The sequence below is a fragment of the Callospermophilus lateralis genome, unplaced genomic scaffold (genome assembly GCF_048772815.1).
Source record: "Callospermophilus lateralis isolate mCalLat2 unplaced genomic scaffold, mCalLat2.hap1 Scaffold_98, whole genome shotgun sequence".
In the NCBI taxonomy this organism is placed as follows: domain Eukaryota; kingdom Metazoa; phylum Chordata; class Mammalia; order Rodentia; family Sciuridae; genus Callospermophilus; species Callospermophilus lateralis.
Genome location: NW_027517992.1, coordinates 4,258,374 through 4,279,950, shown reverse-complemented (window position 1 = coordinate 4,279,950; position 21,577 = coordinate 4,258,374).

Sequence of the window (21,577 nt, the reverse complement as noted above, 5' to 3'; positions counted from 1 at the left end):
ACATGAAAATAAAATAATAATAATAATATGGAAATGGGCTCAGTATGCTAATGGTTAAATATGTTATTTATTTCATTTCATATTGACAGGTAAAGTATTATGGAAATTTTGAAAGCTTTATGAGTCTACAAATGTGTCAATTTTACTCTAAATTGCTTCAAGAAATTTATTTTTTTACTGATAATTGTCTTCTTTATTTTAGTGATCTTGGGTTAATTTTCCATAATACTATAATGTTATTTCTATTTTAAGTAAAAAAATTAACGCTTACTTATTAAGTAGTCCAATGTATAATTAAGCATGACAATGCAGAATTACTTTATTTTGTAGTCTAAAAAATAACCATTTATTGTGATGTGACCAATGCAATATTACCATATACTCCATAAACTTTGCCTTTCTTGCTTGAAATTTAGTACATTATGTTAAAGTTGAAATCTGGATTTAAAAAAAAGTAATTTAAGATTTGACTTGAGATGATTAATTTATTTAGGGAATACAAATATAAAAAGGAAATATTTCAAAAACTCTAAAAAATATTTACTAGTTAATGAAATAGCTTAAAATAAAATCAAGGTTGAAATTTATGATAATTTCCCCTCATTTATGGTATTTGTAGTATTAAAATAGTTAGTTTATAGTTCTAAAAGAGTATGTCATTGGATAAATGTGAAAAGTGAGTGTCAATTTGAGCATAACAAATCGGTAGATCAATTTTAAGATACGCTACTTAGAAAATAAAATTTTAAAATTGTGAAATTATCAAAATTTCATCATGGAGGAAAAAAAATAACAAGAGTGATAGCCAGTTTTCTTTATTCTTGGCAATTACTCACATAAAATTTTATTTCTTATGCACTATTTTAAAATGTTTTCTTTTGAAATGTATTCTTTTAATGTGCATTCTTTTTAAAGAATATATATTTAGTCTGCTATTTATATTTATGTTTTTAAAAATAGCTTTCCATTTTATTAATGCCAAAGAAAAGATTTTGGTTTATTCTAGTAAATTTAATTTGCATCCTTTATTTTGTAAAATATAGAATTTTAGAAACAGATCAGCAAAATTATTTTTTTATCATATATATGCGTGTATATATGTTTGTGTGTGTTTGTGTGTGTGTGTGTGTGCTTTTATTCTAAAGAGGGGGTTCATTTGTATTTTTATTTGTTTTGGTAATTGTCAATTCATTTAAAATGCAGTCCCTTCAAAGTCAATATTCCATAGATGAAATGTTTTTTAAGCTCTTCTACCTCTGAGAATTTAATTTTAGTACATTGTTAATAAAGAACTGTTTAGTAACATTGTGTAATTCTTTTGCCTTTATGTAAATGTAGTATTTCTCCACTCTATTATTTTCAACTATTTTTTTATCTTAAAGGTGTTCTATTTCCATATCTAGAGGTTTAAATTTTATCTTTACTTCTTTGTAATATTTGCTAATATAGATTGAGCTAACCTTAGTCAGTTGCTTACTGATATACATTTAAGTTTTTTCCATTTAATTATAATAAATATTAGAAAAAATTCATTGATTAGTAAATTTTTGCACATCCTTGATATATTTCTAGAAGGTATGCTTAATTTTGAGATTACTGCTAAAATACATTTCGAATTAGCCATAAAATTATCCTTCTATTAGTAGTAAATTACTTTGCTTATTTTCAAATTCTTTGGAAAGTCATCTAAACAAAATTTAAGAAAAATACAATCCATCAACAAATATATGAAAAAGTGTTCAACATCTCTCACTATTAGAGAAATGCACATCAAAACTACACTACGATTTCATCTCAGTCCTGTCAGAATGGTAATCATCAAGAACACAGGCAACAACAATAAATGTTGATGACAATGTGGGGGAAAAGTACACTCATACATTGCTGGTGGGACTGCAAATTAATGCAACCATTATGGATAGCAGTATGAAGATTCTTCAGAAAAACTTGGAATGGAGCCACCATGTGACCCAGGAATCTCACTCTTTGTTTTATACCCAAAGGACTTAAATTCAGCATACTACAGTGATGCAGCCATGTCAATGTTTATAGCAGATCAATTCACAATAGATAAACTATGGAACCAACCTAAGTGTCTTTCAATAGATGAATAGATAAAGAAAATGTGGTATATATATTATATGGAATATTATTCAGCTTTAAACAAGAATGAAATTATGGGATTTGCCAGTAAATGAATGAAGTTGGGGACTATCATGCTAAGTGAAATAAACCAAATATTCAGCCAAAACAAAAGGCTGAATGTTTTCTCTAAAATGTGTATGCTAATTCAAAATAAGGTGGGGGGCACTATAGAAGAATAGCATTACCTTAGATTAGGTAGAGGGATGTGAAGGGAAAGGAGAAGGGGGGATGTGGGGATAGGAGCGTTAGTAGAACAAAATAAACATTATTACTTTATGTATATATGTGACTGCATGACCAATATGATTCTATAACATGTATACTCAGTATAATGAGAAATTAGATCCCATCTATGTATGGATATATCAGAGTGTATAAATGCATTCTACTATCATGTGTAACTAATTAAAACAAATAAAAAATTAAAAAGAAAAAAAAATAAAATCTACCCATATAGTTTTTGGCAAAAGGGATTTATGTTTTTAAATTCATGTGTTATTTTTTATGAAAAATATCATTTTTTACAGTTGTCATGTGATTTTTTTCCTATTATGAATATCCTTTGATTTTCATTCATAATTTTTGACTTAAATAAATATAATTGTTTTTATATATTTTGTACTTTTAACATTTTGGTAAGCTTCCTTACTTAGGCTTAAACATAGTATTATTATTTTTTTATTTGTAGTTTGGTTTTATTTAGTTTTTGTTTGTTAGGTGATTTGCTTTACTGTTTCTTTCTTGATAAATACATTTTCAACTAACATAACTTGCCACTAAAGGTTTTAAAATTATTACAAAAACAACTGTATGTCTTCTTATTTTTAAACTGTTCTTTGTACATAAAATCTTCTAGATTATTTGTGTCTTTTCTAATTTAAAAAAATAATCACTTGGATTTAATTTGATTAATTTTAAAAAATATACTACTTGGAGTAGATAATACTGGGTCTATTATTAGTACATTATAGATGACTGATATCTTTAATATTTTCTGCTTATTTCTCTTCTTCAGAAAATCTTTAAGGCATTAATCTACTGCAGTGGACAAAGAAATGTTAAGCCATGAATTTCAGCTGAAAAAGCAAGTGGGGCAGGCAGATTAGAAATCAAAAATTGTGTGTGTCTCAACAGAAGTATGCAGGGAGAAGTTGACAAATAATTAAAGCACACTCTGGTACTCAGCTGTGGTCTGATAGCCATCGACTGCTCCCATTGCACTTCATTTTGCTCATTGCTGTATAGGAATTTGAATAAAGAGCCAATAAATTATTTTTTCTACTCTTTGGGCAAACCAGATTCTATACCTATTTGTCTATAAACTGGGAATGCCAGCTGTTACAAGGTGGCATTGTTACTAATAAACATAATCCCAAATAAGACAATGACATTTGGAAAGGAGAGAAATAAGTGAACTATAAATCTTTAGTGGGAAACCATAGTTTGGTGGGGGGCTACCTCTACAGAAGTTAATAAAGTTTAAAAGTCTGGGATACCAGAAGCCTTTCTCATGGGACTATTGGAATAATCATCCGCTTGTTACTGACACACAGGGTCTATAAACCAGGAGTGTCTCTCTCTTTATGGGTGTTTTTTTTTGTTTTTTTTTGTTTTTTTTTTGCACCATGGCTGTCATGTGGCACTCATTGAATAGCTATGTACTGTTCTGTGGTCTCCTATAATAAATCTTGCTGATGAAAAATGCTTTAAGTTATCTGATTGTCATTTTTTCCTGTCCTATTTTATTCTAATGAAAGGTAGATTAAGTACTGTATATTTAGACCTTACAAGTCTAAGAGATTAGTTGAGACTAAGAAAATTCATGCAGGAGACATTGAAAAAAATTATACTAATGGCCACCTCAGAAAAGAAATAAAATCTTGGATGACATTATACTTGGTGTAAGAAGCCAGATATAGATAAATAAGTACTACAAAATATTATTATTATAAAGAAATAAAAATTTGAACTCAGTAACATAGAAGGCTGATGGCCAGAAGTTGGAGGCTGTTGGCAATGAAGAGGTTCGATCAAAGGGTGAAAATTTTGAGTTGCAAGATGAATCAGTGCTAGAGATGTAATATACAGCACAGTGACCATAGTTGATAATGTTGTTTTGTAAATTCCTTTACAGTATGTGTGTTTTTACCATGCAAAAAAAGAGCACGTAACTCTATGAGGTAACAGATATTTTGTTAGATTGACTATGGAGTGATAATCACTAAAAATGTGCATAAAGTTTGTACCTGAAATAAGTAAAATTTTTGTGAACTATACTTCAGCAATGTTAGGAAACAAATATACTACCCCTCACAGATTGCAACAGATAAATAAAATAACATAAATAAAACTGCTGGCAGGAGATAGGTTTCTTACTCTTTAATAAGAGTAATTGCCACTGGGCTCTCTTTTTCTCTGAGAAAGCTTGCCTCTGTCATTGAAGAAGAATAGGGAAGTCCTTTCACTTGTGTTTTTGCTTGTTCCATTCCCCCTCCAGTTTGTGCATCCCAGGGAATCTAACATCCACTTCCAGTTTTTGAAGGATTCTTTGTGGTAAAGAATATCACTTCCTTAACAGAGCACTGTTTGTGCATCCCATAACATTTCAATTCTGCTTGTCAGAAGCAACTGCTACCTATGTATGATACTCATCTCAGCAATTAGACAAAATTTCTTTGAAACTAAAGCCACAATAAGTGTAAACACGTTATAATCTGAATCATTTTGTCAAATTTTATTTGGCCATAGTATAAAGTTTTATCTCAAATAAATAGTATATACATATAGCAATATTTTTAAATGTTGTTGTCATCTATTAACCTATTGCCTCTATCTACAATAAATAAATAAATAAGAATCAAGTGTTGTATTTGATTCAATGAAATTTAGCTGTGAATACACCACCATTCCATTGGTGATCAAGAAAGTTTTCAAAACATTACTGAAATTAGTAGGTTAACTGTTGCATAGTCATTGATCCTTGACATTACTTGTACAGAAAATGAATGTTTCCAACTTTGGTACCTAATCTCGCCTTGGTCAAAGTCATAGGTGAGCATAAAAATAAATGGAGGGAAGAATGGGTGAAAGTAAAGGTGGGTGTTTGGAAAAAGATATATTATAAAAGAGGAATTGATGATGAAGAAATTGATACTGGATACAGAGAGAGATCAAAGCACACAAATAAGTGATATTAGAATCAATAGGCTTATTTATTAACATTAAAATATCACTTCTAGACAGATCATCTTTCTTTCCACTGATTACTGAGTGCATTTTCTTCCTGTAGTTAGGCTATAGTGGAAGCCATATTCAAGTTACAAATATTCTTTTATGAGTATGGAATTATGGCAGGAGAGACTATTCTCATTAATATATTTATAAATAATTGCTTGGTATAACCATGCAGATGGCTAAGCACATCTGTTACATTTAGAAGTTCCTATTTCTATTTCCAGAGAGCAAACTAAATTTCATTATGCTTAAGTTGAGAGAAGGTTATGTTTGTTGTCAACTCCTTTGTAACAATAGAACTTTCTTAATGAGTATATTACTTATCAAACATAGGAACTAAATGTAGAAGCTGAAGATTGCACTCATGTTGGGTTTCTACTGTAAGAGAAAGATGACAATATACATTTTTGTCCTCCTTTTTAAAAAGACTACAATTATTTTCACTATGAAGAAGCTGAAACCCAGTTAAACATTGCTTTACTTTACCATGGTTATATATGCTATTGTGTGTTTCTGCCCTATCTTTCTTCATTTATATCTTCATTTGCCTAAGAGAAAAGTTACCCACTGTATTTAAGTTTTAATATAAGCCAAATATTAGGAAAAATGTTAATTTGCATATAATTATATTTCTTGATTTCATTGTATGACATTTTCTTTCTAATTTGTATTTTATTCATATTAAGGTGATAGGTTATAACACACCAACAATTTTTCCTGTCTTCTCTATAAAAATCTCAATATAACAAAGATATAGTAATAAAAATATTAATACAGTAGCCACAATTTTGAATTATGCTCTTGCAGTAAAAACTATGTATTTACATATCAATTTACAAAGAAAAGAGTAACATAGATTTGACAATAACTAATTTACTGAAAATTAGTTACAAATTAAGCATTAACTAAGAGGATGTAAGCACTTGTTCCTATGTTAAGCTTGGTTAATTTGGCTCCAATAGCAGGGATCTCTATATAGGGTATGCTAATTCCATTTATAGTATCTTACTGATGACAATACTTAATCCTCTTTGTAATGTTTACTGATATAAACTGGGGTAGTAAAGAAGCATGCAACCATTTATTGAGAAATAAAATTCTGATAGCTCATTTTGCATCAGTATTATATAAACCTACATTATATTGGTATTATATATTTTATAACTAGAAGAAATGCAGTTTCCTTTAACTCTAACTATTTTTTATTAAGTGTATTTTTTTAGTATGTTAAGTCTAAAATGAAGGGAAAACTAATTTTGATTACATGATTAAAATCATATAAATTTTTTTAATATATCCAGTTTACAGAAAAAAAATATAATAAATTTTATTTAAAACAGTAAGCAGTCAAAAAAGACATATAATTGATACTTGGCCTTCTGAATATGTACATCACATCAACTATGCTGAATTGATCAAAGATCTAAAACTTTCTGAGGAATTTTTGGACAAAGGAAACTCTTTTGGCTATTTCTAAAAATCTATATCTAGGTTTTAAATTCAAATCATAGAGAAATAAGGAAAACTTCAGAGTAATCACAGTAGGGTAAGTAAACAGCTTTATAAGCACACTGGAACAATACCACAGTCTGGCATACTTTAGAAATAACAAATTCATATTCATGATGATGTCTTTGATTTTCTTCTGGTGCATTCCACTTTCTAGTTTGTAATTAAACCAATGAAAAATCTTCATTAGTGCTGTGGTTTTATGAAAACTTCAGGAGAGAGAAGAGCCAATCTATAAAGAAAATGCTGGAACATACCCATAAAAAGTAAAAAGGGTAAAAAAAATAAGGATAAAAATAATGAAGGAAAAAGATTAAAGAGAGAGAGAGAGAGAGAGAGAGAGAGAGAGAGAAATGAAAGCAAAGAAAAATGATGTGAGTGATCACATATACAAATGCTATCATTTTCTACTCCTGCTCTAAAGGATGCTTTCGCTTTCCCTCCTAACTTTTCTTCCCACTGAGCTTGAATGTAGCATCCGTATTGTCCCTATAGTATTCAGATTGCTTTCTTTTTTTTTTTTAGCTTTTTCTTGTTTTTTCTTTTTGTAAATTGTTGGTTGTTCAAAACATTACATAGTTCTTGATATATCATATTTCACACTTTGATTCAAGTGGGTTATGAACTCCCATTTTTACCCCGTATACAGATTGCACAATCACATCAGTTACACTTCCATTGATTTATATATTGCCATACTAGTGTCTGTTGTATTCTGCTGCCTTTCCTATCCTTTACTATACCCCCTCCCCTCCCCTCCCCTCCCGTCTACTCTCTCTAATTTCTCTACTGCAGTTCATATCTCCCCCTTGTATTATTTTTCCCTTTCCCCTCGCTTCCTCTTGTATGTAATTTTGTATAACCCTGAGGGTCTCCTTCCATTTCCATGCAATTTCCCTTCTCCCTCCCTTTCCCTCCCACCTCTCATCCCTGTTTAATGTTAATCTTCTTCTCATGCTCTTCGTCCCTACGCTGTTCTTAGTTACTCTCCTTATATCAAAGAAGACATTTGGCATTTGGTTTTTAGGGATTGGCTGGCTTCATGTAGCATAATCTGCTCTAATGCCATTCATTTCCCTCCAAATTCTATGATTTTGTCATTTTTTAATGCAGAGTAATACTCCATTGTGTATAAATGCCACATTTTTTTTATCCATTCGTCTATTGAAGGGCATCTAGGTTGGTTACACAGTCTTGCTATTGTGAATTGTGCTGCTAAGAACATTGATGTAGCAGTGTCCCTGTAGCATGCTTTTTTTAGGTCTTTAGGGAATAGACCGAGAAGGGGAATAGCTGGGTCAAATGGTGGCTCCATTCCCAGCTTTCCAAGAAATCTCCATACTGCTTTACAGATTGGCTGCACCAATTTGCAGTCCCACCAACAATGAACAAGTATACCCTTTTCCCCACATCCTCGCCAGCACTTGTTGTTGTTTGACTTCATAATGGCTGCCAGTCTTACTGGAGTGAGATGGTATCTTAGGGTGGTTTTGATTTGCATTTCTCTGACTGCTAGAGATGGTGAGCATTTTTTCATGTATTTGTTGATTGATTGTATGTCCTCCTCTGAGAAGTGTCTGTTCAGGTCCTTGGCCCATTTGTTGATTGGGTTATTTGTTATCTTGTTGTCTAATTTTTTGAGTTCTTTGTACACTCTGGATATTAGGGCTCTATCTGAAGTATGAGGAGTAAAGATTTGTTCCCAGGATGTAGGCTCCCTATTTACCTCTCTTATTGTTTCTTTTCCTGAGAAAAAACTTTTTAGTTTGAGTAAGTCCCATTTGTTTATTCTAGTTATTAACTCTTGTGCTGTGGGTCCTATTGAGGAATTTGGAGCCCGACCCCACAGTATGTAGATCATAGCCAACTTTTTCTTCTATCAGATGCCGTGTCTCTGATTTGATATCAAGCTCCTTGATCCATTTTGAGTTAACTTTTGTGCATGACGAGAGAAATTGATTCAGTTTCATTTTGTTGCATATGGATTTTCAGTTTTCCCAGCACCATTTGTTGAAGATGCTATCCTTCCTCCATTGCATGCTTCAATATACCTCTCTCACCACTGGACAGATCTTCCAAACAAAAGTTGAATAAGAAAACTATAGAACTCAATAACACAATTAATAACCTAGACTTAATTGATATATATAGAATATACCACCCAACATCAAGCAGTTACACTTTTTTCTCAGCAGCACATGGATCCTTCTCAAAAATAGATCATATATTATGTCACAGGGCAACTCTTAGACAATATAAAGGAGTAAAGATAATACCATGCATCTTATCTGATCATAATGGAATGAAACTGAAAATCAACGATAAAAGAAGGAAGGAAAAATCATGCATCACTTGGAGAATGAACAATAGGTTACTGAATGATCAATGGGTTATAAAAGACATCAAGGAGGAAATTGAAAAATTCTTAGAGATAAATAAAAACACAGACACAACATATCAGAATCTATGGGACACATTGAATGCAGTTCTAAGAGGAAAATTCATTGCTTGGAGTTCATTCCTTAAAAAAAAGAAAAAACCAACAAATAAATGATCTCACACTTCATCTCAAAATCCTAGAAAAAGAAGAGCAAAACAACAGCAAAAGAAGTAGAAGGCAAGAAATAATTAAAATCAGAGCTGAAATTAATGAAATTGAAACAAAAGAAACAATTGAAAAGATTGACAAAACTAAAAGTTGGTTCTTTGAAAAAATTTAAAAAATTGACAGACCCTTAGCCATGCTAACGATGAGAAAAAGAGAGAGAAATCAAATTACTAGCATATGGGATGAAAAAGGCAATATCACAACAGATACTTCAGAAATACAGAAGATAATCAGAAACTATTTTGAATCCTTATACTCCAATAAAATAGAAGATAGTGAAGGCATCGATAAATTTCTTAAGTCATATGACCTGCCCAGATTGAGTCAGGAGAATATAGACAACCTGAACAGACCAATATCAATTGAGGAAATAGGAGAAACCATCAAAAGACTACCAACTAAGAAAAGCCCAGGACCGGATGGGTATACAGCAGAGTTTTACAAAACCTTTAAAGAGGAACTAATACCAATACTTTTCAAGCTATTTCAGGAAATAGAAAAAGAGTGAGAACTTCCAAATTTATTCTACGAGGCCAACATCACCCTGATTCCTAAACCAGACAAAGACACTTCAAAGAAAAAAAACTACAGACCAATATCTCTAATGAACCTAGATGCAAAAATCCTCAATAAAATTCTGGCAAATTGGATTCAAAAACATATCAAAAAAATTGTGCACCATGATCAAGGAGGATTCATCCCTGGGATGCAAGGCTGGTTCAATATACAGAAATCAATAAATGTTATTCACCACATCAATAGACTTAAAAATAAGAACCATATGATCATCTTGATAGATGCAGAAAAAGCATTCGACAAAGTACAGCATCCCTTTCTGTTCAAAACGCTAGAAAAACTATGGATAACAGGAACTTACCTCAACATTGTAAAAGCAATCTATGCTAAGCCTCAGGCTAGCATCATTCTGAATGGAGAAAAATTGAAGGTATTCCCTCTAAAATCTGGAACAAGACAGGGATGCCCTCTCTCAACACTTCTGTTCAACATAGTTCTCGAAAAACTGGCCAGACCAATTAGACAGACGAAAGAAATTAAAGGCATAAAAATAGGAAAAGAAGAACTTAAATTATCACTATTTGCAGATGACATTATTCTATACCTAGCAGACCCAAAAGGGTCTACAAAGAAACTATTAGAGCTAATAAATGAATTCAGCAAAGTGGCAGGATATAAAATCAACACATATAAATCAAAGGTATTCCTGTATATCAGCGACAAATCCTCTGAAATGGAAATGAGGACAACCACTCCATTCACAACATCCTAAAAAAAATAAAAAATAAAATACTTGGGAATCAACCTAACAAAAGAGGTGAAAGAATTATACAATGAAAACTACAGAACCCTAAAGAGAGAAATAGAAGAAGATCTTAGAAGATGGAAAAATATACCCTGTTCATGGATAGGCAGAAGTAACATCATAAAAATGGTGATATTACCAAAAGTTCTCTGTAGGTTTAATGCAATGCCAATCAAAATCCCAATGGAATTTCTTATAGAAATAGAGAAAGCAATCATGAAATTCATATGGAAAAATAAAAGACCCAGAATAGCAAAAACAATGCTAAGCAGGAAGTGTGAATCAGGCGGTATAGCGATACCAGACTCCAAACTATACTACAGAGCAATAGTGAAAAAAACAGCATGGTACTGGTACCAAAACAGGCGGGTGGACCAATGGTACAGAATAGAGGACACAGAAACCAATCCACAAAACTACAACTATCTTATATTTGAAAAAGGGGCTAAAAGCAGATTGCTTTCTTAATTGCTCAAGATTAGATAAATCCTATTTGTCATTTTTACCCTTTCTCGTATCAAGAATCAGTATTTTGCTCAATAAGAAATTAAGAAAATATGTTATTAATAGCCAAAGAATATTCAAATTCTTAGAGATATATTTAACCAAAAATATTAAAACCTGTATACTGAGAATTATGAAATATAGATAAAGGAAAATTAATGCAGGCACACAAAAAAATGGAAAGACATTCCACGTTCATTGATTGTAAAAATCAATGTTCTATACTTCCAAAGTGATTGGAGATTCAAAACAATCACCATGAAAATCCAATGACATTCTTTGTCATCTTAAAATTCATATGGAACCACAAAATATCCTGAGTAACCAAAGCAATCTTAAGTAGGAAGAACAAAACTGGAGGCATCATACTTCCTGATTTTATGACAGATATTGTTTGTATTAATCTGCTGTGGTAAATCCAATGACATTCTTTGTCATCTTAAAATTCATATGGAACCACAAAATATCCTGAGTAGCCAAAGCAATCTTAAGTAGGAAGAACAAAACTGGAGGCATCATACTTCCTGATTTTATGACAGATATTGTTTGTAGTAATCTGCTGTGGTGTTGACTGTTTTGCTGTAAAGGCAATAAAATAGATGGACAGGGTGATGGAACAGAACAGAGAAACCAGAAATGAATCTGTGCATCTGCAGTCACCTGATCCTCCATAAGCATACAAAGAGCACACTGTGGGGATGGATCACCTCTTCAGTGACATCATCAGGAAAATTGCAAATCCAAATGCATAGGAGTGAAACTTGACACTTACCGTACACTATACACAAAATCCTATTTACAAAGGATTAAGAGCCAAAGTGTGTGAATGGAAATTACAGAAGTACTAGAATATTTTACACAGAAAATTGAATAATCCATAGAGAGAAAAGGCAGTTCACAAAATAGGACAGGAAAAAAATTTCCCTGTCATGTATTTGGTAGGGAATTAATTTTCAAAAAAATTGAAGAACAAATATAAACCAATAGCAAAACACCAAATAAAGTATTTAAAAGTTGACAAAAGCACCTGAGGTTGTGTCTCAGCGGTAGAACACTCATCTAGCATATATAAGGCCCTGGGTTTGATCCTCAGCACCTCACAAAATTAAATAAAATAAAGATATTGTGTCCAACTACAACTAAAAAATAAATACAAAAAAAAATTCACAAAGGGCCTGAATAGGAATTTCTCAAAACAACATACCAATAGGTAAAAGGAATGATGCTACATTTCACTAGTCATTAGAGAAATGCAAATCAAAGCCACAATGAGGTACTGTCTCACACCTGTCAGATTGAGTATTGTCAGAAAGTTAGAGATAATGAATGTCAGTGATGGTACAGAGAAAAAGAGACTATTGTGCATTCTCAGTAGGCATGCAAACTGATACAGGCATTATAGACTATATTATGAAAGTTCCACACAAACTTGAAAATAGAACTACTACGTGAGCTAGCAACCCCACTTCTGGGTACCTACCTATAAGAAATGAAATTAGTAACTCAAAGATATATCCCCTCTGTCGTGTTTCTTGTAGCATTGTTTCCTTTAGCCAAGATTCTCAAACAATGTATATGTCCTATAGTTGATGAAAAATAATATGGCACATGTGAAATATTATTTGGCCATGAAATTGAATGGAATCCTGTCATTTACCACTACATGGATCAATGTGGAGTACATTATATTATCATTATTATGTGAAATGGGCAAAGAAAGAAAAATGCCACAGTAGATGCGGAATGTAAAGTTGTTGTTCTCACACAAGTAGAAAGTAGACAAGTGGTTACCTGGAAGTAAAGTATGGAATTTGGGACATGCTAATCAAGGGGTAAAAAATTTCATTATGAAAGATAAATGTGTTAAGTAGTCTAAAGTACAACAATATGATTATAATTATGAATGTTTTATAGCATATTGGAACTTTTCTAAAAAAGGAAGATATTAAATGTTTTTTTCTACTTACACATGCACAAACACACTCTCACACACACACACACACACACAAGAATCATGAAAAGTAAATAACAACTATAAGAGATTTTGTATATATTACTTATTTTGATTTTGATGAATCTTCCTCAATATATGTGTGTATAACATTGTCTAGTTGTATGTCTTAAGTGTATACAGTTATATTTATTTATTTTTCTTTGTTTATTTTGACTTTTGGTGCTGGGATTGAACACAAGGCCTTGTTCATGCTAAGTAACTACTCTATCACTGAGTTACACTAGTTCAATTATAGACAATTTTTAAATGTCAATTATACTTCAATCAAAATAAAAAAGCAGATGCATTGTTTTAAGTGCCTCTCTTTCAAAGAGTGACCCTATTGTTTAAATGTTTTGTCACAATTTTTTTCTTATTTTGCTTTTTTTAATGAGGCAGGAACAGAAAACATGAGATCTGTATTTCTAGCAAAATTTTAAGTGTACAGAACAGTATTAACCGTAAGCACGATGATACACAGTAATCTCTAGAAGGCATGCATAACTGAACTTTTATATCAGGATTCTAGCTCTAGTAAAAAATTATTTTGGAAGATATATCTTCATATATTTTGCTATGGCTTAGATATCTGATGTTCTCAAAAGCTATCTGCGAGACAATAAAAGAATGTTCAGCTTAGATTGTGATAGACTTAACATAATCCATGGGTTAATCCACTAATACAGATTAAGTGGGTAGTAAAAGTTGTTAGGCAGGTTGTGGCTGGAGGAAGTAGGTAACCTTGATCATGTGTGGGGTTATCCATTTTGTTCCTGTTGAGCAGAGCTCTCTCTCTGCTTCCTGGTTGCCATGTTCAGAGCACTTTCCTCCACCATGCTCATCAATCATGATGTTTTGCCTTATTTAAGATCCAGAGTTATGGAGTTGGCTGAATTTCTGAAACTCTGAGCCAAAATAAAGTTTCATTCTTTAGGTTGTTCTTGTCAGGTGTTCTGGTCACAATAATGCAAAGCTGAGTACTAAAGTATTATACATTTGAGATTCCTCCATGTTTTATATAACACAAAAACTCTTTCTGTGGCTGAATAATATTCCATTTTAATGGTATACTATAGTTTGATCATTAATTTATCTAGTTAAAGCCATTTTGGTTGAATTTATGTTTCAGCAAATGTTATAAAAGTTACTATAAACATTTGTTCTTGTCTGGTCTTTTGGCCCCCAAGATGAAAAGCTGACTACAACATATTCACAGAGCTACTGGGGGAAGAAAACATGATTACCATGAAATAGAAAATAAGTGCTTTAAAAATGAATTCAAAATAAAAATGAGCATTGAAGAATTACTGTTCAAATGTTATTTTTGTTCTGTTTTGTCTACAACCTTTGTGCATGTGTAAATATATGTTTTTCCAAATCATTTCCATTACATCTAGCTTCCAAATTAAAAAAAAAAAATGTTTGGGAATTTTAAAAGGAACTTTTAAAACAGCTTGCCACTGTCAACAATATCTTTCTCAGACAGTTCTCCTTTATTCTTGGTGTCTCTTCAAGGAAACAGAGTCTTATAAAAATGTTTTCTCATAGATATGAAAGAGTTCCTCAACATCATTTTTTAGAAAATTAATTTTTTCATCTAGTTACATCACTAATGCATTTAAACACTCCCTGAATAATTTCTTCTCTAAACCACTTATTTCAAAATGCAGATGGTTTTTATATAGCAACATATTAATAAGTGGTACATATATTGTAAGTGTCTTAACACTGAGGGCAGCACTCTGTAACAGTACATCCTCACGTTGCTTTTAGCATGAATAGTTAACCCTAAGTGAATTAAATATCACCTTAGGTAGTTTCATGCCTATACAGGGTTACTTTTTGCAGCAAAATCAACATTAATAACTTCAACAACAAAAGTAACAATGAAACTCTTTTGTTTTTCAAAACTTTTAGTGTTTTTGAATTGTTAGTAGGATATTGAGAAATATATTATCCAAAAGGAGAAGTAAACCTTATTAGACTTCATTTTCTTAGCAATAAAAGTTGTTTGGCCATTAAAACTCTCACCTTCTTTTGTATTTCAAGTATACAATAAATTTAAATTATGTCTTTCACTTCTTACATTCTTTAATACGTGTGGAAAATGGTTTGGAATCTGCATCATCAATTATAAGGGTCACCTTTTACTGTTGCTTGATGTTCTTCTATAATGTCTCTCAGATTGTTGCTTAAATCTCTGTGAAGCGATACAGAGTTCAACATGACAGTTTTCTGTTACACTGAATGAGAGCTCATTTCAAAAACAACAACAACAACATATATTCAACAAATAACTGTATTGCCAAGAAGAAAGGTGATATTGAACTGAAGAACCAATATTTTGGCAAAGCATCCTTGCCCATAGGAGTCTCCTTAATGTTTTGGCATAAAAATTAGGTAAACAACATGCGGTCTAACAAATCCTTTAGGCCCCAGGGGAAGATTTTAGCACAGAGAGAACAATATGGAACATCAGCTGTTTCTGTTTACTGAATGTTCATTGCTATTTTATGGAGATAAGGATACAGGTAATTTTACCAAGTTTCCCAAGTAATAGGTTCTCCAGCATGTAGCCATTTCACAGTGGACACTTCAATGTCACTGTTCCTACTAGAGGAGTCATACAAAAAACAGGGTATTATAAAGGTTTATTCTAAGAATTAGAAAAAAAATTATGATACTGAATTCTACTGAAAACCTCTTATAAAGATTTTTTCATGTTTAAAAATCATTTTTTATGAACTCACTCTATGATTTTATAATTAAGATCTTTTTTATTATTTCCACAGGAGACATTACAATGTGCTAATGTGTGCAGGTATTGCTAGCATATCCTTGTGTTTGTTAGAACTGAGTAAAGTCACCCCGGAGTAGTCAAATAAGAAGTTTCTTACTAGAACACACAAAAAATCATCATTTGCTCTAATTGCAGGAAACTGCTATTCAGCCTACAGTTATAAGTAAAATCATTCAATCTGTCTGTCTGTCTGTCTATCTTTCTATTTTCTTTTTATCATCTATCTGTTTTGGGCGTTCTTGGGTACTAGTAATTAATATATGGGTAAAATGAGATAATAATGTTTATAAGTTTGCAAACCATTTAAACTATTTTAAAACAAGTTAAAAAGTCATCCCTATAATATTATATAATTTTTATACAACATTTTTATATGTTTCTATTATTTTTTTAAAATTTTCTTTGTAGTTGTAGATGGGAAGAATGCCTTCATTTGTTTATTTTTATCTGAACCCAGTTCCCTACACATGCTAGATAAGTGCTCTGCAACTGAGCTATAGCCCCACCCCTTGTAAAATTTCCTTATACCATCAAAATTAATGTTGAAATGAACAAAGGCAACCCATATGAGAGAAGCAGAAGCTATTTTTTTAGAGTGAGTCAGCCCTCATCACTTACGTTTTGCAGAGGTTGAAAGGCAGGCAGGTGAGTGGGAAAGGTTTATAACAACAATAACAAATAATCAGTTATGTCTTCAGAGGTGCTCTGGAAGAAGGTTGTTTTTTATGTAGAAGTTGGAGGAAGGTTAACATGAGATGGCATGCTTTATGATTGGTTTGGGGAGAGTATTTGGTTTCCTCTGGTTAGTTGCATTGGAAGCATAAGGAAAGAGTCAGGCAGCTACTGACCAAGTCCTCACCTTTCCTGTCCAGTGGCTTTAGCAGCATGGATTGGCTTCTGGCCTGATTGCTGTGGTGTTGGTGATTCAGATTTCTTTTGTCATATAATGGTCTGTTTATTTTCACTTTTAATTTAATATTTTCTTAGATATTTAATAAATTCACTCCTCTAACAGCAAAGATTCACAAAAAGGAGGGAAGGAGGAGAAAGGAGCACAGGGCAGATGTATCCTTTCAGGGCATGCCCGCTGGTGACCACCTCTTTTAGCCCTGCCCTGCCTGCCTACAGTTACCATCCAGTTAGTTCAATAAAACCAGGATGGACTAACTAGGTTACATCTCTTGCAATCTAATCATTTCATGCAGAAACATTTCTTCATTAACACAGGAGGTTTTGGGGGATGCCTTAATCTAAACCATAACACAATCTATTATTCTAGCTTTTGTTATAGTTATATTTTAGATGACCACACCAAAAAAAATACACAAATACTTGGATTTTTCACACAGACTATAAATAATGCTACAAAAACATGTGTTTGACAGAATATTTTATGTTGAAGATCATGAAAAATACAGAGACTGAGAAATATCCCAGATCTGAGTTTACTAAGGAAACATGACAACCAAGTACTACATGGTATACTGGATCACATACTAGAATTGTAAAATAGGACACTAGGACAGGTGTGATGGCACACACCTGTAACTTTAGCAGCTTGGGAGGTGAGGCATGAGAATTGTGAGTTCAGACCCAGCCTCAGCAAAGTCGAGACACAAAGCAACTCAGTAAGACCCTTTCTCTAAATAAAATACAAAATAGGGCTGGAAATGTGGCTCAGTGTCTGAGTGCCCCTGAGTTCAATCCACAGTACTCTTCCCACCAAAAAATAAATAAATAATTAAACAAATAAAAATGAGACATTAGCTTAAAAACTGATGAAATGTGAATGAAGTTTATAGTTTAGTTGATTCTATTGTGCAAAAATGACTTTTCTAGTTTTGACCAATATGACATGCTACAATTTTACAAAACAGTGTGTGGCATATACAGGAATTCTGTTTACTCTTGTTTCAGTCAGCATTTTTGCTGTTGTGACTAAAGGACCCAACCAGCACCATTGTAGAGGAGAAAAGTTTAATTTGAGCGCTCAGTTTCAGAGGTCTTAGTCCATAGGAGGCTGGCTCCATTTCTCAGAGCACAAGATGATGCTAAACGTCATGGCAGAGTGTGACCATGGTGATCAAGAAGCAGAGAGAGGTCTTCACTTCCAGATACAAATATATATATCCCAAAGCCACACCTCAATTCCCATCTTCTCCAGCCACACTATCACTTCAGTTACCAGTCAGTTTAATCCCTATTAGGGGATTAAATCACTGATTGGGTTAAGACTCTTAAAACCCAATAATTTCTCCTCTGAACCTTCTTGCATTGTCTCACAAGTGAGCTTCTGGGGGATACCTTACATCCAAACCATAACAATACTTTAGAAGTTTTCTATGAATATAATTCAATTCAAATTAAAAGTTTTAAAAGTAAAGAATCACATTCTACCACTTTACTGAATACTGACCAATTTTGCATAGATTCTTTGTTTCCTAAATGAACCATTCTTGTTTATCTTCCCTCCTTGCTCCTATACCAATGCTGTTTCAATTTTGAATTCTCTTATTTTTTTGAGTTGAAATGTGACTATAAGAATATATAAATGGAACAATCTGATAAAAAGCAAGAATCTCTGGAATTTGTGATTAGCTGATACTTTTTGTACAGGCTTCCTGCAGTTGAAAGGAGCTATTACCTTGGGGTGTGAAGACTCAAATCTGAACTCACCTAGAACCCTAACAAGCATGAAATAATGATGAAAATATTTAATCTTTTTAGAAGGTAAATCCATTATCTGAATATTCACCTATGCTTATGTAAATTTAAAGGAAAATCATTTTCATACATAATTTAAAAAATACCTGAATAAGAAAGAATTAATCATTTTTCAAGGATTACAGGTATGAATAAATATTGAAAATAATTCAAAAGCATATTATGCAACAAAATAAAATCATACAATGTTTAAAGTACTATTTATTATATCATCAAAAAGAAGAAAAACAGGGTATATACCCATGAATTGAGTAATATTCAATGTGATGAAGAATCAGTCAATTTGCATGTTTTATGATAATCTGATAATGATAATATGATGCTGAAAGTTATGTAAAGAGAAGAAATAAGAGCCAAAATTTGCTCAATATTTCTTAATAATAAGAAGTAGTTGAATGAATTTTCCCTGTTAGATCTGCAGAATTATTATGTAACCCTGGAACTAAAAATATGGATAATAAAGCTAGAAATTGATCACATGTTCAGAGAAAAGTCCAAGAAAAATATCAGTTTCTGAAAAACTCAATTTACCACATATTGCATTTAAACTACATTTAAATTGGTAGGTTCTAAAATAAAAAAAATAAGATAATTTATTATTCACATGAATAAAGTTGAACTACCATTCATCATAGACCAAAATTAATACCAGAAAGATTAAAGACAAAAAATGAACAGCAAAGAATTGAAATATTTAGATGAAATATAGAAGGATATTTTTCTGTCTTGAATTAGACAATATTTTAAAAATCAAGAAATAAAAGCACTCAATATTGATGCATTCCAAAGCTAAGACTCTTCGATCAAACAATAGAGGTAAAATGAAGATTCAAATAGTAAATTAGAAGAAAATGCTTGTGAATATATAAGCAAGAAAGGTTTACCATTTATAATATATAAAAAGCTCTTAAAATTAGTCAGGGAAAATTATCTATTAGAAAAATAAGCAAATTACAGAAATGATTTTTTTAGAAGTATCATATTGGTCTAATTAAGCATATCAGTTATTGAACATACAAAAATATACTCAACCTTATCAGCAATGAAAGAAATGAAAACTAAAATCATAACAAGATTCTACTTTACAATCAGTGCATTAAAACATCTAGTAATCCCACTGTTGGTGAGATTTTCTAGGAAAGGGAACACTTGACAGCTGTCATGAAGATGAATTGCTATAACCCTTTAAGAAAACATTGAGGCACATGTTGTATTATAGAGCATTTCCATAAAGAGCCTCCCAACAATACCACTCCCAAATGATGCACACATGCTACTGCAGACATTATAAAGCTGTTTAGAGTAGCATTGTTCAAAGCAATGACTGAATAATATCAAATACATAAATGGAATGGAATTATAGCTCTAACATCAATATAGATGGATCCTAGAAATTAATGTTGATAAAAAAATAAAACACCCCAAAATTAATTTATAATAATGCTTGCACAAGGAAGAAATCATGATAGTACATTTTCCTGAAAGGTTGAAATCACTTAAAATATGGTTTTTCTTTCTGTATGCAGAACCTTATGTGCCAAGTGATACATGGGAACATCTGTTCAGCATTTAATGACTCAGATAACCAGCTGTTTCCAACCTATGGCTTTACCTCTCAAAATGCAGTCTGCACAACCACTACAAATAAGATAAGTATGAAAAGACAATCTACTGTCCTGTGCTATGGTCTGAAGGATATACATGTTCTAACCCTGATCACAAACAATCAAGAGGTCCTGACTAACTACAAACAATGAATAAATGGTGAACATTTGACTTTTTGAGAAATAATCAATAGATTTATCTAAAGAATTAACAAAATCAATTTAACAAAATCAACTCTATAGAGTTTAGGGATAACAGTGTATGTGATAAAGTTATAAAAAATCAGGAAAGAATAAAAGAACAGTGACATCAGAGAAGGAGATAGAGGAATGAGGTCAATGAAGAAGAAAATTTTATTCATGGTTAACTTTTTAATTTGTTTCACTGAGTCAGGATATTTATTTTGCTATATATAATTGTAGTATAACTTACTTTGGGAATACAGTCTTTATTTTTGTGAATAAAATTTTTATAATAGAGATAATGAATACCCATAATGTAATCATTTCAATTTTTTTGAAAGATGAGCCTTCCTTTATTCATTAGAAAAAAATATATAAGAAAGGTACTCATTTAACATTAAGCCCTGAAATGGCTTTTTTTGTGAAAACCTATACATTTCTTCTGTTGTAAATTTTTAATATCTTTTTTTCTTTGTGAGCCTCTTTCTTCTCTTTTCAAGTTATTAAACATATTAAACAGCATAAAATTAAACTTTGTGCTACCCCTAAGTAATGGCAAATCACTTCCAAGATTGATATTGATAATTCACAAAAGTTGAGATTTGAAATATTTTATTCATGTACTAAAAATTAGCTGGACTAAAGCTACATACATAAAAGTGTCCAGAAATTCAAAGCTGCAGTCAAATCTGGCCTTCGGGAGAATCCAAAGAAAATTGCATCTCAGAAGTTTCTCCACTGAAACCTCCTTTGCAGACCCTCAGGGCATAAAACTTGGCCTCATGACTTATCAATACCTTCCTTCTAAGCAATTTACTTCATTGCATATTATCCCCTAAACTATTTACAGATAATACTATAGAGATGTCAATCCCTGATGACCTTCTGCTCATCAAGGAAGACAAGTGTTTGTCTATCATGGTATACTAAAGTCAGATATGCACAGCCAATA